Consider the following 19,570-nt stretch of genomic DNA (forward strand, 5'->3'; position numbering starts at 1 on the left):
AAACTTTCTAAGTAGTCTTGACTCCAAACAAAAAAAATCCTCAATTGTAAACACTTTTAAATTAATTGTTATGAAAGCATATTTCTAACCTTTCTAAAGTTCTTGAATTTCACACTCAGCCCCATGATCTTTAACACTAGTCTCCACATAGCTATGATACTAACCATTTAGGGATGACAAACAGAAAGGCATGCCGTGCAAATGATATATAATTTTATGTTGCATTCCCCATACCATATTACGAATCACATCAGAATTTCTGTGGTCAAGCCATATACTTTGTTAGGCCAGGCAGCATGTGACGTCACTCCCCTGGTAATCATAAACATATGACTATGCATAGATTTTATCTGCTGTTCAAGAGAAACCTGTAATTAGTGACTAAGCCAACCAGATCTAATAAAATGCTAGGGTCTTCCAAGTCCTATAAGCATGCACTAATCAAATCCCTTAAAACATGCATCTTTTCAGAAAATTTAGGAAAATGCCACAAACATTTCCAAGGCTTCTGAGGCTCACATGTGCTCCCCACTGCCTCGCTGTGTGTCTGAAAGCTTTCTGAGACATCACTGGTCATGGAAGACAATTCTTCACCTCATTCTCATGGCTATTTTTAAACTGGTCTGTGCACGTTCTGTGCCAACAAGCTCCAGTACCCTCAATTTAGGAAGTTGGATAGTTCTAATGTATGCCAGTAATTTGGGATTTGGATTTTCCACACATAGACACATATATATATCTCTCTATATATATCTTGATGTTATCTTAATTAGATTTGAATTAAGGGCTATTTCTTCTGGACAGTGCTTATACTTAATTAAACATTTTAATTTTCAATTGGAGATGAGGCTTAGAGGAGACCTGAGTTTGCAGTTAGGGTTATTACTTTTAATGTAAACAGGGAATGAATAAATATCAGAAGATATCAGTGAAGAAAGAGAGTGAACAGAAAAATGATGATGAAATATTATTTGACTTTTTGTGGTGCTTCATTTTGTCTGTCTTAAAGAAAGATAAAACAATCTTGTAGAACAGCATCCTCCACATACTGGACTTTTATTGATATTTTGAAGTATTGAAACTTCCTGCTCTTGTTTTATGGTTCTGTCAGACGAGAGTCCCTTGAGGAAATACCTGCTTTGCTTTACATGTCCTATAGATCCTGCTGTGGAATATCCCGTATCCAGGCTGTTTTCTAGAAAGTGTTGTTTGTTCAGTCTGACTTGCTTCCCAGCCTCAACCCTTTTGGTTCTTCTTTCAGCCTCATAGAAGGAATACTTTCAAGAAGGTATTTGGGGAGCTCTTTATTATGCGGGAAAGGAAGAGTCCAAAAGAGTAGAGAGAAGGAACGCCTCCTTTGCTACATGCCAATGCTTTCTGCTGCTGGAAGAAGTGCAGAATTCCTGAATGCTCCCTCTGTGGGTAACAAAGGGGTGGGAGCAATTTGTTAAATGACCTTATTATCACCAAGAAGTCTGTATCTATTAATACAGACTTAGCAAGAGACTAGTGCATAGATGCATACTGCTTTTCTTGCAAACATTAGTAAATCATATTAATTCTGTGGACCAGATTGTACCAAATTTCTTGTTGTAAAGCAACACTTGCTAATACTGAGTACTTCCAGAAGAAAATATGACTCAGCAAGGGTGACAGGAAGTATACTTTTATGTTAAAAATTTATTTGTACCTTTTAAAAAATACAGATGCAATTCTGTCCATTTACATACGGATGCATTCTTTCATCATTAGAAGAAGCAATACTGTTTATTTCATTCTGAAGCAAAGAGAAAAACAGAGTTATGGTCTTCAGACGACACATTGGGGATACGCTGTAGTTTTGCAGTACACATGCTGTTCATCACAGATGACTAGTTTCTACTTTTACCTATGTACCCCTCCTGCTGTCAGCTCTCCACAGACCCCACCTCTTGACCCTTCGAGGCTGGCTGCCTTCCCACTAGGCAACAGGAACATCGGCTGCTCCAGAGCCTGCCCCTGCCATCCACCGAGTCCCCTGACTCACCCCATTACTTTTAATCACAGACTTGGCTTTGCCACGTGGGCTCTGCTGATCTGAGGGCTAGGACAATTAGCAAGAGGAGCACCGTATGCAGGTGACAGCAGAACACAATTCTGGCTCCCATAGCACTGCAGCCTGAGAAATCCAAGAGTCCAAGACACAGCTCCTCTCTCCATATAGTTCATCAATACATTGTATCATGCACTTCCTTACCAGTTATCTCTGTCTTGCATCTGTCAAGCATTTAAATTGGTTAATGACTTTAACTATGCACTAAGCATGAACAACAGCGCTTGTCATTAGTAGCCTCGTGCATTCAGTTTATGCTACCTATCTTTAAATATTATATTTGAACATTATTTCCCATGTAATACTCCAGGTGTCCTGCATACTTAGTGCTGTGATGGACTACAGACATCCTGCTCATTAGTCCCTTATCAGGCTGTTTATCAGTGACACTCCTAGGCACTCCGGTGGTTCAACTGCATAGCTGTAATAGTCAGATTTCCTGCTCTCCAGGCCTGCGTGACATTTCTTTAGCCTAAATTCTGAGGTCATATTTCTCGGAAGCAGTTTATTATCTGAAATGTAATTTTAAGTATCTTGCACACAAGCCATTTCCACAGTCTCATGTGCTCCTGGAGCAAAGGCAAAGTTTTGCTTTTGAATACTCAGATGAGTCTTAGAACCAGATAACCACCAATATCTCTATTTCACCTCTATTCTGGTGGAACTGATGGAAAGTGAGCTTTTCCGAATCTGGACCTCCCTCCTGATCCCACAGGATTACAGAACATACAGGCAAGCTCAGAGTTTGTTTCTCGGATCTCAACCCTGCAAACACTACGGCTCTCAGAGATGTGCTTCGGTAGAATGCGTTGAAATGGTTTAAGACAGTATCGCTTCCCAAGTTTAAGCTCTGCCTCCTGGCCAGCAACTGCTGCAAGGAATGTTTAGGTTAGAGGTGAGGTTAGTTTGTACTGCGATAACAGACTATGAATTGGGGTAGGAGAGACACAAATACATGTCCTGTTCCACTATGAAGATGGTAAACTCTGTGAAGGAGATACTGCTGTGGGCATTATCTCTCAAATTTATTCATTTAAATCTATCAGATATTACTTGTCAGAACCCTTAGGCACTCAAATAATTTTACATGGCTGACTGACAGATCTTTTTTGTGTTGTTTAGGGCTACTTACATGTGTAAACCCACTTGCTTGCCTAAAGCCGTTTGGCATGAAGGCTGAAGTCTGCTGGACAGTTTTGGTGTGCTAAAGCTGTCTAACCAATAAATTTATCCAGCCGTAGGAGGAGAACAATGGCTGAGCACAAGTATGTCACTCAGCCTGATAAGCCCAAGGACAGTGAAGACGAGATTTTACAAGAACAGTACAAGTCATTGTAAATGATAGGCTATATGCTTAAATATATACCAGAGTCCATCAACATAACTTAGCATTTCTAGTAGCAACAACCAACTTACCAAAATTAAATGCTATCAGTTCAAAAGATGATGGAAGTAAAAATGAGACACATTTGAAAGGTTCGAGTAGCTGCAAAAATAAAAGCTGGACTTCAAGATCTACTCTTATCTGAAATATATTGCCTGCAGAGAACCTACAGGGAAAAAAAAAAAACAGGGGAAAAAAAAAAAACAGAGAAAAAAACCCCAAACAATGAAATCTCACCAAAATACACTAAAACTAAAAGAAGAAAAAAGGGATAAAAGGTTGAAGGGCTGAAAAATGTCATTTTTAGTGTTCCCGAACGCATATTCAGCTTTTTTCTTCTTGGTTTCTGGAATCAAGCAATTAAATGACTATCTCAGCTTCAGCGTTACTAGTCTATATGGTTGCAGAGAAGTTAGAAGACATTTTAAAAGACATGGTATATAGATAGTAGATAAAAATGGATCACGTATCTGGACGTTCCCGATTTTATCTTTCTAAAAAAGGTAGTGATGAACTCTTCGAAGGGCCCAATGCTCAGATTTTGATTGCCCCTATACTACATGAAAAAGTAACCTTGTTTCCAACTTTGCCTTTCAGAACTGTGGCTGCTCTTCCCTGTTTTCTTTTCATGGCTGTTCATCTGGCCAGAAGTCCGTGGATGCTGCAGGCATTGAACTCTATTGGCAACCAGACTCACACAAAAAAGGGATCTATCTTTTGGAAATTTATTTTTAATATACAGAGAAAACTGAAGGCCACTGGGGGCTGAACTTCCTTATATATAAGATGGGGAGGCAGTAAGGCGTTTGTGGGAGGCTGTTGCCACAAAAGTAGATTGGCCTTTATCCACGACACCCATGCAAAATTTATTGAAATTAATATGAGTCATTGAATGGATTTCAGAGCATTTTAAAGAGAGATCTAAAGATGCAGCAATACAACGGAGTGTAATGGACTGCAAACCTGAGAGGTAGTGAGCAACTTCTGCTGTGAGCAACATCAACAACCATGAGATTAAATGATGGGATAAAATACACACACAGAGCCAACAATCAACTTACATTTTCATTAACTAACGGAAATTGTACTAACTACAATTCATGCTGACAATCATACAAAAATGCAGTGTTATAAAGTAAACTTGTAAAATAAAGTACAAAAATATTTTGCCATGTTAGGAATGTTTATTTTCTTACTAACCAGCTTATTGTTTTCAAGCATTACATTCCCAGTATCGCCACAGTGAACACACAGCATTTCCAGCAATGTGGCGCAGAAGCTCTCACTAATATCCCAAGTAGAAAGTACAGCAGCAGAATTTGTTTCCAGCCTTCCCCTCTGAGCGCGGATCAGCAGCCCTCTGTCACTCTTCACTTGAAGTCCGATGCTCTAGCAGCACGTAATGCCTTTCAGGAAGCTCACCGCGGGCTTAAGCGGCCGGCCCCGCACCTGCCGGGCCCAGGGCCCTCCAACATCCTCCCGCGCCGCTTCACCTTCGGGCCGTTTAGAAAAGCCCGACCCGGCCCCCGCACGGCGGGCTTCCTGCGGCAGGGGGTGCGCGTGCCCCTGCTGCCCTCAGCACGCCTGGCGCTGCACAACTCGCGAGGGAGCTCAAGGGACGCTTTACAAATGCGTTTTGGAGGTCCGCCCGTCCGCGCTCTTTTAACCCAGGCGCCGGGCGCCTCCGCCCGCCCAGCGCCCGCTCCCGCCGCCCGGGGCTCCGGCCGCGGCGGCATCCAGCCCCCGCGGGGCCTCCCCCGGCCGCCGCCGCGCTGCGCCCACGCGGTGCGCTCGCGCGGAGGCGGCGCCGAGCCCGCGGTCGGCGGCGTTTGGGGTTTCTTTGTTCCTGCCCCTCCCGCAATCCCAAACTCCCGTCCCAACGCGCTTATTTCCTCCTGCCTCCCAAACCAGCTTCCTGCCCCCGCTGCCGCCGCTGCGCCCCGGCCGCCCGCCCCGCCGCCGGTTCGCGGGCGGCCCGGGACGGTGGCGGGGGCGGGGGGCGGCCGGCGGGCGGCCCCGATTGGCGCAGCCGGCGCACGTGGGGCCGCCCTCACGCCTCGGCGCTGGCAGCGCGGCGGCCGCCGCCGCGGGGCGCGGCACAGCACGGCACTCCGCGCGGCTCTCCGCGCATCGCCCGCGCCGCTGCGGCCAGGAGCCGAGCCGAGCCGGCGGGAAGGTGGGTGTGGGGGCGGCAGCCCCCGTGCTGCCGGTCGCGGTCGCTGTGGGGCGGGCGGGGGACTGTGCCGCCCGCCGGCGAGCCGTGGGGTGCGGTGGGGGCTCCCTCGGTGGTGGCGCCGCGCCCGCCCCGCTGGGGCTGGTGGCTGCCGGGGCGCCCGCGGGAGGAGCGCCCTGAGGGCGCGCGGCGGCGAGTTAACGATTAACTCCACGGTGGCGTCCCCCGCCGCGACCCCGGCGCCGGAAGCGCCGTGGGCGCCCCGGGGGTGCCGAGCCGGGGCAGCCGGGTCTGCGCCCTCGAGGGGAGGCGGCTGTTCGCGCGCCGCGCGGCGGGGCGGGGGCGGCCGCTGCCGAAGCCCGCGGAGCTCCGCGGCCGCGGAGCGCCGTCCGCCGGGCGGCTGAGGCGAGGCGAGGCGAGAGGTGCGTCCGGCAGCGCAGCCCTCCGTCCCTCGCCGTCGGAGGCTGTCGGAGCGGGGCCTCGGGTGGGTCCCGGCCCTGCAGTCACTCCCCCCAGCAGGCGGCTTTGCTCGGACACCGGCCCAGAAGCCTGCGGCAGTGGTCGTTCCTCCTGGGGAGATTCTCTGGGTGGTGAAGAGCAGCGCAAAACCGGCCGGCAGACGTGAAGTGGATCTAGTGGTCTCCTTCCAACAGGGTGTTTAGGAGCAGCCTTGACAGTCCAGTGAAACGGCCACCACTGCCTTCCCTGCCTTCTGTTTGAACTAGCTTTGCTAATGGAAAAGTAAAACTTGCAACGTCTGTTGTCTTTATCCTCTCGTGTTGCACTGATGCTGCTGAAGTTCAAGGAAATATGTACTGTTATCTAGAGAGCTGTATTATTCTTTTTTGATCTTATTTTGCCTTCTGTCAAACAGAGGCGTTTACGTTTTAGGAATTACATCACTTTGCAAATCCCTCTATCTTTCTCTAAATATAAGCTGTCTTTTAGGATGTCTTCAGCTTGGCTGTTTTCCTTTTGTGAGTCAGAACTAGCGTTACTGCTTCTCATTGCTTGAACGGGCTCCACAAACCCATGACACTTCTCTTAAGAGTTTTAAGGGTTCTTGCTCATGTGATGGGGATCATCTGGCATCTCTTTGTGCTTAATGTTACTGAGGCGGACAGGACCTTATCCTTTTCCATCCTGAAATACTGGAAGATGGCAATATGGTATCGTGGTTCTTTTTTTGATTATGACATCTAATCAAAGCTGCAGCACCTAACTGTAGAGGAGGTCTCTGCCCTGCCGTCTCTTTTGTAAGAGAGGAGTAAGCAGAGGGCAGGGAAGTTGTACCTTGCTGGTGATGCATTGAGTTAGCAAGTCATAGGTTTCTTTTCCACATCTGTAGTTTCCAAGCACCCTCTGACTCTTGAATTTTTCTGTAGTTAGCTATTTTAATGAGGCCTTAAGAACTCCAAATGTGGTGGTTTTTGAGGTAACAAACATAAATATTTGGGGTAGTTTATGAGTGTGAATAATCATGCCGGTGAGTTGAGACTTTTTTTCACCACCCTCTATGAAATATAATTTTACTGTTTCTTGCCCCTAAGAAGAATGATCCCCTGTGGGGTTGACGGTAGATCTGCTTGATAAATTACTTGAAAAAGGTCTCTTTCAGTGAAATGTTTTTAGGGCCTTTCTGCCTGGAGGAATGCAGTTATGGTGTAGTCATGCCGCACTGACTTCCCTTGTGCATACACTTGATTTTCTTCAAGAAGATGCCTTAAAAGTTGGATGGCACCTTTAAAGATGCACTAAGATAAATGAATGAAAATAAAAAATACCATGAAATTTTTAGAGTGGAGTGAAAGCACTGTTTTGGGAGTTAGCCCATTCACCATTTTGTGATAGCTTCCCCAGGTGAAGGAATTTCCAGGTGGAAAAAGGTCTGTGAAGAATTGTGCTATGGAAAGTAAGGGATGTTTTACCCCTGAGTAAGAGTGTTTGCCGTGAGGACTGAGGTGACTGTAACTCGCAGACATTGATTTTGCATCTCCATTTCATTTATTGTCACGTTTCTGAGTGTCCCTCTGGACATAGTCTACATCTGAACAGCTAGAGTCAGGGAAGTGTGACGATAACACAATAACATGTACTCTAGAAGGCCCAAAGAAAAATATTTCATGTTTCTTCTTCCAGGTGTATTTTCAGATCACTTCACTCTTGTGTGCATGTGTGGTTTTTAGACAGTGAGGATAATATAAAAATCAGCTATTTCTAAAATCCTCAGTATGAAGGGTTTTTTTTTCCCCTCCTAGTTGAATATTTTTTCACTACACTACTTCAGGCTACTTATACTGGAAATTTACTTCTTAAATAAGGTGAATTCATCAATAGATGTTTCTTGTGTTTATACTGTTGTTAGTGGAATAAAGCGTAGATTTTAGAGAACTTAAAAATACTTTAGTTTTAAAAACTAGGGTAAGATGACTTTTGTTTTATTATGAATAAAATTCTGTGAAATGCTGACTCTGGAGAATAGTAGCTGTTGGTCTGTTTTGGGGGGAGGTATGCTATCTAAATAATAGTACATTTGTTCTTTCTTTCTTTCTCTTTTCTTCCTTTGTAACTTAATGTTCCTTTCCAGTGTACAGCTGGTAAGTGAACATTGCCAAGGTTGTATAGAAGTGTTTTAATCAGTTTTGGAAACCTGTGTTTGGATAATGCGATGGTAAGACAAATTGATTCCTCCTGTTTTTAACCAGACAGGAATGCTGTAGCTAACGTGTGTACAGAGACAAATCAAGCCCTTCAAGAGAACACTTCATTTGCGTAGTCCTTTATTGGCAATCTCTAGTGATGTTACGGATTTGAAAAATGGATGAACTAAAAAGCCTTGGCGTTAATTTGTATTTTAGCCAGATATGCCAGTGAATTCATCAATATACTTTTGCATATGACTGCAGCAGGCAGTGCTATGTTAACTGTATAGAAGTGTGTTTAAGTTTAGCCTTTTGGTTTGACTATTTCTTTTTCTGAGTCAGGACGTGTAACTAGGGTAAATCTCATATCATCAATGCTAATAAACATCACCTGATTGTTTCTGGTTGCTTCTTGTATACCACTCCTTGGTAATTCCCTATCTTTAATAGGGTACAACTATACCATTTTTTTTTTCTGTATCCCAGACAAATTTCTTAAACTTGGAGAAAAGGAGAGCAAAATAGCAACAACAATACAAAACAAGAAATGTATTGATAAGAGAAGGGACTCTTGGTTTTTTTTCTATCCAAACAATGTCATAGAGCATTTAGACTGTGATGTGAAGGGGGGAACTCTGTTTTTTGGGGGGCGAGGGGGAGGGAAGGACGTTGCTTCTTACTGCCTTTTTTTTTTCCTCCCTGCCTCTGAGTAAGCTGCTATCGCAGAAATGAATGATGGTTTCTCAGGAAGCAAATGCCTTTCTGAGGCTATATATAGCAGAAATAAACTTGTGAAATGTACTCATTGGGTAATTGAGGGGAGAAAAGAGACCAGACCATTTTACAAAATCATTGTATTCAAACTCTTTCAAAACTGCCAGTACCCTCCCTCCATCCCGAAAAATCTTTTTCTTTCTCCAGTATGCATTTGCTGGAGGCCCAGTTGACTGCTGGCATGTGTTGTTCATTCTAGAGCTCATAGCTGAACATTAAGGTGGGTTTTTTTCCATCTTGAGCTTAGGAAGACATCCTCTGCTCCTGAGGTCTTTGACACAGATGATGCTGTGGGCCTTCTTTGTCGTAAGTATAAAAGATACTAGTTCCTTTGCAAATGGGATTGCATGACTGTAGGTTAGCTCGGTAATACTATGTGTTCCTGCTTTCCCTTTCATAATTTTTCATTGGCAGACAGTTGGGAAAGGATTCCCAGCTATGCTGGAGTGCTGCAGGTCCGGGAGCAGTTTGGGCGGTAATGTTCCTGGAAGGGCAGGCTGTGTTCTTTACAAGATGGCACTTATATTGGGTTTCTGATGCTTGGAAGACCTAGGTTTATGTAATGTATGTGTTTAATGTTGTGAGCTTCTGACTTTTATGTGAATATTACAGTTAGTGGTAATTCAACGACAGTAGCCCCAAGGGAAGAAATCTAGACATTTCTGATCTGTAACATTTTGATTTCCTTAATAAAACAGGAGCGTTATGAGTGTTTAAGATTGCTCAGCAGTGCAGAATTCTTACCAATGCTTATGAACACAAGTTATTAAAAGTTTTACTGTCATGAGCTGATAAGGATTGAAGTCTAGCACTGAAAGCTAAACTTTTTCTTTCTTGCCCTTTAAACTTGGTTCTAGTCTTGCTCTAGACACAACAGCAGTGCCAGCTCCAAGAGTCTTGGTTTTTTTTCTTTTTTTTTCTTCCAGCCTTAACTATCTTGTGTGGTAAACTTTTTTTCTTAGAGATTGCATGTGACTTTTATATCTGTGAAGTTTCCAAGTAGCATAAAACTCATGTGATATAATTACAGCCAGATCTGTTAATAATAGGGGAAAAAACCCAGATTATATATGTCTGTGTGGAACACTTCAGATAGACTTTGCAAAACAGGTTTCTGGATAGTTTGTTTGTCTTGTCTCTGCATAAACCAGTTTAGTTAAACCTGTGTCAGTAATAAATAATAAACTTGTTTTGAATTAGATTTCAGTACAAGAAGTTAACCTACTCCTACTCCAGTTAAACTGAACCAAAATAAACCTGGTTAAATCATGAATAAAATTGTGCTGCTCTGGAAACAATTCCTTTTGCTTGAAGCATCACCGTAAGGTAAAATCGGAAATGTAACTTTTATAGAATTTGGTGCTTGCCTGCAATTCATATGTGAAAGAGATCTTATAAATATTTGTCATTTCTTTTTGATAACTGTGCTGGCCAACAAGTTTGTTGTTTATGCATTTTGGTTTTGGGTCTCCTTTTCACAGGCAATTCTGTGCTATGCATGCAGGCTGTTTTAGAAAACACTCTCTTGTATCTTGGCAATTACTTGCTCACAGAACCACAACTGTAATTCCCTAGGATTGCTTACAATTTTTTTCAGGATTGTTGAAGTGCAAAATTGGAAAGTGTTTCAGTTCCATTTCTACCTTTGCACTTGCTGGTGTATTTTGGAGGAAGGGAAGAACAAACACTTGGCCATATGCAATCCACACTTGGAAACTCCCTCTTGGTAATTAGTAGAAGTTCTAGGATGTTCATAAGCTTCCTCTTGAAATGTTTGCCTTTGTGGGCCATTATCTGAGCATATCAACTTTCTCTCTTCGTTTAAAGAGACATAACACTCAGGTCATCATTGTTAGTCATATACAGAAAGAAAGAGTATGATCAATTATTGACAGATTAGTATTACTCTGTTAGAGTGAGTTCCTGTTGATTCATTTATTTTCTTGAGCTTGTATGGCAGGCTCCTGACTGTAATAAAAAGTGTCCAAATGTTCTGATATGCCCAGAGGTTAGTGACTAGTCTGTTAGCACCTTTCTGACTTTAATATAAACCCTTCAATTAGTTTTGTGGAGTGGGAATTTGTTCACTGTAGGTTAATAAACAGCTCTACCCTCTAACAGCATACACTTTGCTATTCTGTAGGACTCGGTGTTGGGTCGTTAGCCTTTCAGGCAGCATGCACTGGAGAAGGGATGGATGCTCAGAGGAGATGTGCTCCACTTGTGCCTGGCAATGCAAAGGGACTTCTTACTTGCTTCCTGGTGGCTATCGGTTCCTTGCTGATATCAGCTGGGCTCTGTACCTGTGGCCTTTGCCACTTTCCTTCACTGAATGCGAGTTACAAGATGCAGAGAGACAAAAAAGGTGTCTGGTGTCACTACATCTTTCCACTGGGAAAGACTAACAAAAGAACTTACATTCATCTGCCCTTAGCCCCTTAAAGACAGGTTTAGAGGTAGGTGTTGAAACTCAGAATTCACAACTTTGTCATTTTAAAATCTGTATCTACACAAAAGTGATTGCATGAAGAAAGCAATCTGACTTAAAAACACAAAAAACCAGAAGATCACAGATCTGAACAGTTGAATCTCAGAACAGCTGAGGTTGGACGGGACCTCAGGAGGTTCCTTTTTTTGCAGATCTATCATACTTGTCTCTTTAGAAGATTAGCTTTTTGTTTGTTTGTTTTGGAAGATGTAGAAAGGAAATTGCTGCTTGTAAATTCAGATGTTCATTAGTTAAGACAGAATAGCTAACTTAGGAGGTTTTGTCTTGTTCTTTTCCCTTTGTTTTGTAAGCAGACATCTGAGTGAGGTCAGGGAGGCATTCACGGGTGGAATGGAGTTCTTGTTGTCTAGACCTGAAATTTTCCTAACTTACGTTTTTTCTGAACTATCTTAAATTGGGACCTTTCAGTATTCCATAGGCATCTTTCAGAAATGTTGATGTTACTTCTCTCCTGTTTCCCTGTGGCTTCTGACCTTAGTGCTTTGCTCTGCTGTTGTTAGCAGGTTGCGTTAACAATCCATACTGTATTAGAAGTGGTGGAAGATTCCGTTTCTGGGCAGAAGGAATGGAGATCTTGGTTACTAGATCTAAAAAATTTAAAATTGTGCCCAAAATATTTATTTTCGTCTTGATCAGTACAGAAGTTCGATCTCAGTATAAACTCATTTTCAGTACGTTGTTTGGGGAAGGATTATTCTTGACCTAAGAGAATTGAAATCATGTTGTCAGTTGTTCATTTAAATCTTGAAAACATCAGTTTTACTGTAGCCTGTATGCATTTGCAGCTGTTCAGAAGTGACTGTCAGAGGAGCAAAGAATGATTCACCAGCGTATGAAATACTGGATACTTCCCACATCTTTGGTAATGTAGCAAGATCTGTATTTGAAGAATGCAATCAAGACTGAATATTTACATGTTTTTAATAATTTTTCTGCATGACAAACTGGTTTGACTATGTTATGTTAGCAGATTGAGGTTGCTTTAAGGTAGGGTATTCAGATCACCTTCAATTTACCGGGGCCTGAAATTTGCATACAGAAATTCATGATTGAAGTGTGGTTTTTGAAGATTCTGACATAATTTAACTCTTATGGAAATTGAAGAAAAGGCTGTAGTTGACTTTATTGGGACTTGAACAGAGCAGCTAGGCATGCTTTGTCCCGTGAATTTGCTTTACTTTTCTATTTCCTATGTATTTAGGTAGGTTTCAGACATTCCTTTAATATGTAACTATGGGACTAGGTGACATATGTCTCAGATGCTAAGACTATAGTTACAGTATATAATCTATTTGTGAAATACCCAAATCTAAGATTAAGGATTTTTCTTATGGTGACGGGTTTTATCTTTCAAAGCTGTTAATTAACCTGCAGTTAGATACAAATTACATTTGTGCTTCAGCCTGTGCTTAAAACTGGAGTCTTTTATGTCAGGCCTTTCATTGTCTCTTGTGTGTTGGCGCTGCCTCCTTCAGACACCTGATTATCCCCTGACCCGAGGTGTCCACGTTTCCTGTCTAGTCAGTGGAAGGAGTTTGAATCCCTGAGGGCATGAATCGGAGCACTGAGGTGTTTCATAAGATAGTAATGGCATTACTTCAGTAAGCAGTATTAGGAAACATCAACAGAAATAGCTTTTATGTGAGTTGGGAATAAGGCAATACAATTTTGTGACCGTACCACGTTAGGTGATGCTGGCTATGTCTGTGGGTTACGTCCCATTTAGACATCTCGGCACACCACCATCCCTGCGTGCCCCAACTTACCAAGGTCATACTGAGCTGGGGTGGTTCTTGTCCCCAGCCCAGGGGATCAGTTGCATCGGGGAGTCGCTTGAGAAAGCTTTGTGAAGGTAAGAGAATTCATTGATCTGTGAAGTTTCTCAGGATGAAGTTGGGACCTGTAACTTACTTCTAGTGCCTTGGTGGGATCTCAAATATGACATTTAACATCTTAAAATAAAAGTAAAACCTGGGTGTCCGATATGGTATTTTTAACTCAAAGCCCTTATCTGACAGAAGATTAATATGCCAGCCCTTAAAGGAGTAAGAAACCAAAATGCCTATGTCTTGATTAAGGAATCTAGTAGATGTGAGCTATCTATAGGGCACCTTCAGACCCTCAGAAGAATTACATAAAAGAACACTAGTTTCATGTTCTGTTCAGTTGCTGGACAGTGTTTCAGTTTAGGGGACAAGAAGTAAGCAGTTAAAATATTTTAGACTCCGGTAGCTTTTAAATTTTTTTTTTCTTTAAAAATCATGCCTCTTAACCGCCTAAAAAGAAAACTTCAAAGATAACCTCTGTCAGCTAAAAAATGTCTTGATTCTATTTACTTTTTTCCATAAAAGAAAAAAGTGTATGTATGTGTGTATATGCATTTTATATATCATACATATACACACACACACAGATATTGGATTTAGTCATGTCATGTAAAATAAAACCTTTTTTTTTTTTGTGGTGGTTATTCTTGTGAAAGAAACAGTAATGTTTTGGAATGGGAGAATAAGTGCTCATGGTAGGCCTTGTAAACTCCTTTGTCATGGTTCCAGATGTCTGTGGGTCCAGTCCTACTTCTAGTTACTTGTGTATAAATCTTCTAATTCATTCTTCTTATAGAAATGACCGCTTATGCGTGAGAGTGTGCAGGTCTGGGCTGAGGTAAGGCTTGATCCTATTGTCCTTGGAGCGCAGTAACAGTGCTTCTGCATTGCTATTAGGGGGTGATAAGAACATGTTTGCAACTCTGCTTCCTCTTCCACTAATTTATTAGGGAGCTGACCTGGTTTTCTCGATGTTTGGGTAAATAAAACTGGGAGTTCTCCAGTGGTATTGAACAGTTGTTTATTTCATGTTTGTCCCCTATGGAAGCTTGTGAAGCAGTGCATAGTCAAGATGCCGAAACAGTTTGTGATTAGGTGCTTGTTTCAACCAGTAATAGCTGATGTCTTCAAATTATTTATCTGAAACCTTGGAGTAACTTTAAATATTGACTGGGTTTTCTGTGTGAAAGTAGTTTTGTTATTAATTCAAAAGCTAACTGTGTACGGTTTGGAATTTGTTCTTTGTATTCTGTTTAGTTACTGGGAAAAGTGTAGGAATGGGTTGTCTTTGCAGGTAACCCAGGTACCACTTCAGATGCTAAGTGAGGTGTCCTGACAGCCCCCTCTGAGGAGTGATGTGGCTGAGGAATGCAGCTGTGCAACACCTGTAGCACTGACCTGGCACCTGAGGTCTCACAAGCGCTTGCCAGATGCTGAGCTCTCCCGTACACCCGTGAACTGGGTGTGGTGAACCCTCATTTGCTGCTGAAGTAAATGACCTTAAGTGAGTTGTTTAAGGTCATGTTATACTTCAGTGGTAAAACTGCGATAATCATCTTTCTATTTCTGTTTTTATAGAATGCCAGTATATCAGACTTTATTTTTATCTTTTAAGCAATTCAATAAAAGACTTGAAATCAACTCAGTGTGCATTTGAAGTCCTTTGGTATTTGAATTTGTGGATTTATGCCATGGAGAATCTTGCCCAGTTGGTAAGACAAACGTCTTCCCCTTTCCAGTTTATAACCAGTTACTTAAATTTCTAGAGTAAAATAGGCAATGATATATATGGACTGTTATATTTTTTGCCTCTTTCTTTGTGCATCTGTTGTGTCTTGCTCTATAGTCTGACATAGTTTGTCAGACTGCACCATAAGGAAATGAAATTTCACAGGTGGAGCAATAAAAGCCACCCATGTGAAGGTGTAGCGTCTGGGTGCTTCAGAGGGACCTGGTTTGGTAGCCAGTTACACGATGCATTTGCTCACTTCGTGCTGGTGACAAAGCAGTAAATCCAAGGTCAGTTTTCTGTATGTTTCCTCCACTATGAGGATGTATTTAATGTTCTTATAACGTAGGCTCATCTGAACTTCAAGACGTGCCCAGCTTTAATGTGAGTGCTCGAATTCATTTTTGTTTTATTGTTTCAACATCTTCCCCCCCTTCCAAAAGTGTGATATGAGATAGAGGTGACAATTTATGTCTATTATGGCTTGTTCTTCTGAAAGGGGGGTAAATACATAATTTTGCTGGCCGTAAGAGAAATATCCTTTTTATTTCATTCAGTGAGCTACCTTGGGCGGCAGGGAGGGGGTCTAGTAGGGATCAGAAAAGTGGAACCCAAACTATGATATAATGTATTGTAATAAGCTATTCTGTATAAACTCTTCTGAAAACGGAAAAGAGGTATTATAGGACTTTCGGAAAGTGCAGCAGTCCCCCTATAAACACGTCTGAGATGGAAGGAAGTGAGACTTCAGTACCACTGAAACACGGAGAGGTGCAATGAGTAGCCTTCTTAACACTGAGGTGTGGAAGCTGTTGGAGGTGTTCATCTAATTAATGAACCGGTAACGCTGGTTCGGCTGTCCTCCTCAGATGAGGATTATTCCCATGACCTGGTCTCAGCTGTGTGTTACTCCCTCTAATCTTGCTCTTTAAATTTTATGCTTTTATAATTTTGTCTGTTCTTTCAGCATTTCTCATAATTTCTTGTCTTGTCGTCCTTTGTATGTGTTTTTAATAATCAGGCTGCTTTCTTTCAAACCTCATTTAGTGGTCCTCTGGGACTTCTAAAGGGACTTAGTAGGTGTGTATTTCCCTGTTGTGCCTCACCTTAAACATTAACTTTGCATCTTTGGACAAAAAATTTTGACTAGAGATTGATTTCCTCTATTGACAGGTTAGTTCTCCCCTTTCCTCATTTTCTTGTTTCCTTATCTAAATAAACAGACTTTTCCAGCTTATCTTTAAAACAAGGTATCTTTTGGGGAGAGTAAGATGTGCATTTCTTTTCTAGCTTCCATTTCTCTCTACTTCCCATTTTTCTTCCCTTTCACAAAGTTTCTTCTATCGTTCGTGTGAGAGTTGCGTACTTTAAATGAAACAATGAAGTTATTGGGGGTAAGGGATAAAAGGTAAATGTTCTGTAAATGCCACTGTGGTATATTCTGGATCTTTCCAGATGTGTTGTTACACTCTGTGACAGGAGAATGTGAAGTACTTCACACACATTGAGTAAATAATAGCTGTGAGGAATAAACGCTTTTAAATTAGCAGAGCTGGATAACTTGTTCCAGAAAATCCTAAACGAAAAGCTGGAAAAAGTGTGGATGAATAAGGGGTTGAATTTGGTAATGCAAAATGGAGGGAGGGCCCTGGAGTTATGTTAGATAGGTAACTAAATGGTTGCTCCTTATGCCATAGTGGAGCAAAAGAAGCTAATGCAGTGCCAGTGCTGAAAGGAGAAAATAGGACCGAATGGTCACTAAAAATAAGAAAAAGACAAATTTGGGGTGGTGGGTGGTTTTTGCCTCAGAGTAGAGCAAGTCTAATATATGTATTTGAATACTGTGCAGAGTATTCTGCATGTAATAAAGCTTGAAATTGGAGCAGTGTACATTCAAAGGGAAGAGAAATAGATCTGTTAGTTATCTTTTAATCTTTCATTGAAAGGAGCAGTTGATTTTGGTGTAGGATTACCTATATAACAAGATACAGGACATTGAAGGGCTGCCTCCTCTTCTGGTTGGCATTTTCCCTTCTTCTAAAAAGTCTGAGCACTTTAAATACTGGTAGTATGTCTACCATACTTCTGAATTTTCTATTGCCCTTCTTTAGAGTTAACCCTTAACAAATAATTTTAGTATACATAATTTGTAAATGAATTAGACATTTACCTATATGAGACCTCTGCTTTTTTAGAGGTGAACTTTTGTCTTTGCATATCCATAATGTGCAGGGTTTTTGTTTGATGTTTGATATTAGTTTGGAGAGTAGGACTTAAGTCAAATATGAATTGTCTTAACTTCAGGTATCTGTAAAAATCTGCTCTTACGTAGAGTATGAAGCTGAATAAAACCAATGGTCTGTTTGCAGAGCTTCATTTTATTACCAGTACACAGAAGACCTTAGAATGGAAGTGGTCTGAGCACTGTTATGTTTTAATATAAGTCCTGGTAGATGATTTATTGATTGGTCTGCTGTGTTGATAGAATAAATACTTTTTTTTTCTTTGGACTGAATGGACAGCTGAGGAAAAAAGCATTTCTTGGAAGATTTTTGGAAGGTTTATTAACACTAGATCCTTGCTTGATTCCAGGTGGAATCTTTCAATTCTCTTCGGTGTTCCTATGAAATTGTTCTTTCCTGCAGTAAGCAAATAGTCTTTCTCAAATACATAAATGATGCTAGAATTGTCAAGCTGAGTGAGCAACTAAAAATAATGAGTTGCAAAGCATTCAAAGTATGCATCTGGCTATTAGGGCTATACTCGTACTTTTCTGACACCATCCTTATTTGAAAAACATCTCTCACTTTCTTCACTTGCTGTGCAGATGGGGATACAAAAGATTGCTCTTTGAAGAAAGAATGAAACATCACTAGGCATAGTAGCTAAAAGCACAGAATGCACTTAACTCTGTCCTTCTCAATCTCAAAATCTCTCTCTCATGTGGATTTAGAAGCAGCTCTCATAATGATGTATCTTTTGACAAATTGGTATCCTTGTAAAAATGAAATAAAAGCCTTTCAAGAAGTTGTGAGAACAATATTTGTATCATGCTGTGTGCCTACACTCATGGCTCTTGCATTATAGATGCTGATTTTTCCAGACTTGCCTGCCTGTTCTTGCAATACTTCCTGTATGAAGTTTTCTTGGAGAGACAGAAGGTTCTCAAATAGGAATAGATCCTGTAGCCCTTAAGACGTGTATACTTTGCAAATGCAACACTTCTTTCTTTCTCCAGGCAAATGGAGTAAATGGAGTAATGTATGGGGTTTATGTATCCTAAGCTTTTCCTCCCCTAGAGCATTTTGGGAGATTAATTTTGAAAATTCAGTTGACTCCTGTTTTTCTTTGAAACCTTTCTGACATATAAACAGGAATAATAAATTTCTCCAAGTAGTGCAACCCTGATAGTATCCCACTTTTTTACAAGAATTCGGTGCTGTTGGAATCTTGATGAAAACATCTGAATTTGTGGAAAGCTAGGTTCAGCTGCCATAGCGCAGAATGACCAGAGGAAAGCATACGTAGATATGTGCACGTACCCATTGTGTCATTAGACCATTCTAAGGGTGATGTTTAGTGGTTCTCTTTTTTGAAACTTCTTTGCCTATCTGTATGTATTGTGATTCATCGGTGGCCTCACGGTACCTGTTATGCTGGATATAGTCTGTTTATATTTTGGCTCAGCATCAGTCCTCAAACACACACTGTACATCTGCATTGCACATAAACACTATTTAAAAAACCATTTTAATCTTTCTCATATCTGCCAAGGCTGGAATTCAGACCTTTGGGGTTTCTAGGTTTTTTTTGCTATGGCTCGGGAATCAGTTGTGAAACTGCAGTGATGAGGAATGTGGGTCCTGCTTTGACCTGAGGTGTTGATGCAGATGGAAGAGTTCTGTAAGCTGGGTAGTCTGTTTTAAAGACTAAAACTTGCCATATTCAAATCTCAGAAAGTTAGAGCCGTGATGGTAACATAATAACTGATCCTTACCAGAGTAGAGGTGAAAATGTTATTTGCAAAGCAAATGTGAGCAAAATCGAATGGGTCTGCCTTATTATCTTTGGGGGGTACGGCTAAGTTTTTGTTTGGTTGCATTTCTTTGCTTTTGTCTTTTGTTTATACTGTGTTTAATGTATTATATTAATGATAACATCTATGATAAAATGCATGGCTGAATCCTCCTTGCATAATGGGAGAGCTACTGGAAGAGCTGTTAAATGTAAAGAATTATCTGTGAGGCTTTAAGTACCTGTCCTGAAGATCTCTCTCAGGAATTTCTCCAGTTGTTGAACATAATGAACACAGAACATCATTAACTTTAAAGATACTTATGTATAGAATGGGATCCTGGCTCTCCATTGAATGTATGACATTTATGCGTTTTCTTCCTCTCAGAGGAAGAAATTTCTCCTTTGTTGTAAGTCTGTCCTGTCC

At 41.5% G+C, this 19,570-nt stretch overlaps 1 protein-coding gene across 3 annotated transcripts in view; it reads left to right on the plus strand.

Annotated features, from left to right (window-relative positions):
* The first annotated feature begins 5,510 nt into the window (after positions 1 to 5,510).
* The window catches only part of STXBP6 (syntaxin binding protein 6), a 122,691-nt gene continuing 108,631 nt past the window's right edge, over positions 5,511 to 19,570 (plus strand). Inside the window, exons 1-2 of one of the 3 annotated variants that reach the window (XM_075152513.1) lie at positions 5,511 to 5,652; positions 12,360 to 12,436. The gene's annotated coding sequence lies outside the window, so the exon portion shown is untranslated. The remainder of the gene's footprint in view (positions 5,653 to 12,359; positions 12,437 to 19,570) is intronic. The other 2 variants (XM_075152514.1, XM_075152512.1) reach the window with 2 other exon arrangements.

This window comes from Calonectris borealis, chromosome 5 (assembly GCF_964195595.1).
Source record: "Calonectris borealis chromosome 5, bCalBor7.hap1.2, whole genome shotgun sequence".
Classification (NCBI taxonomy): Eukaryota; Metazoa; Chordata; class Aves; order Procellariiformes; family Procellariidae; genus Calonectris; species Calonectris borealis.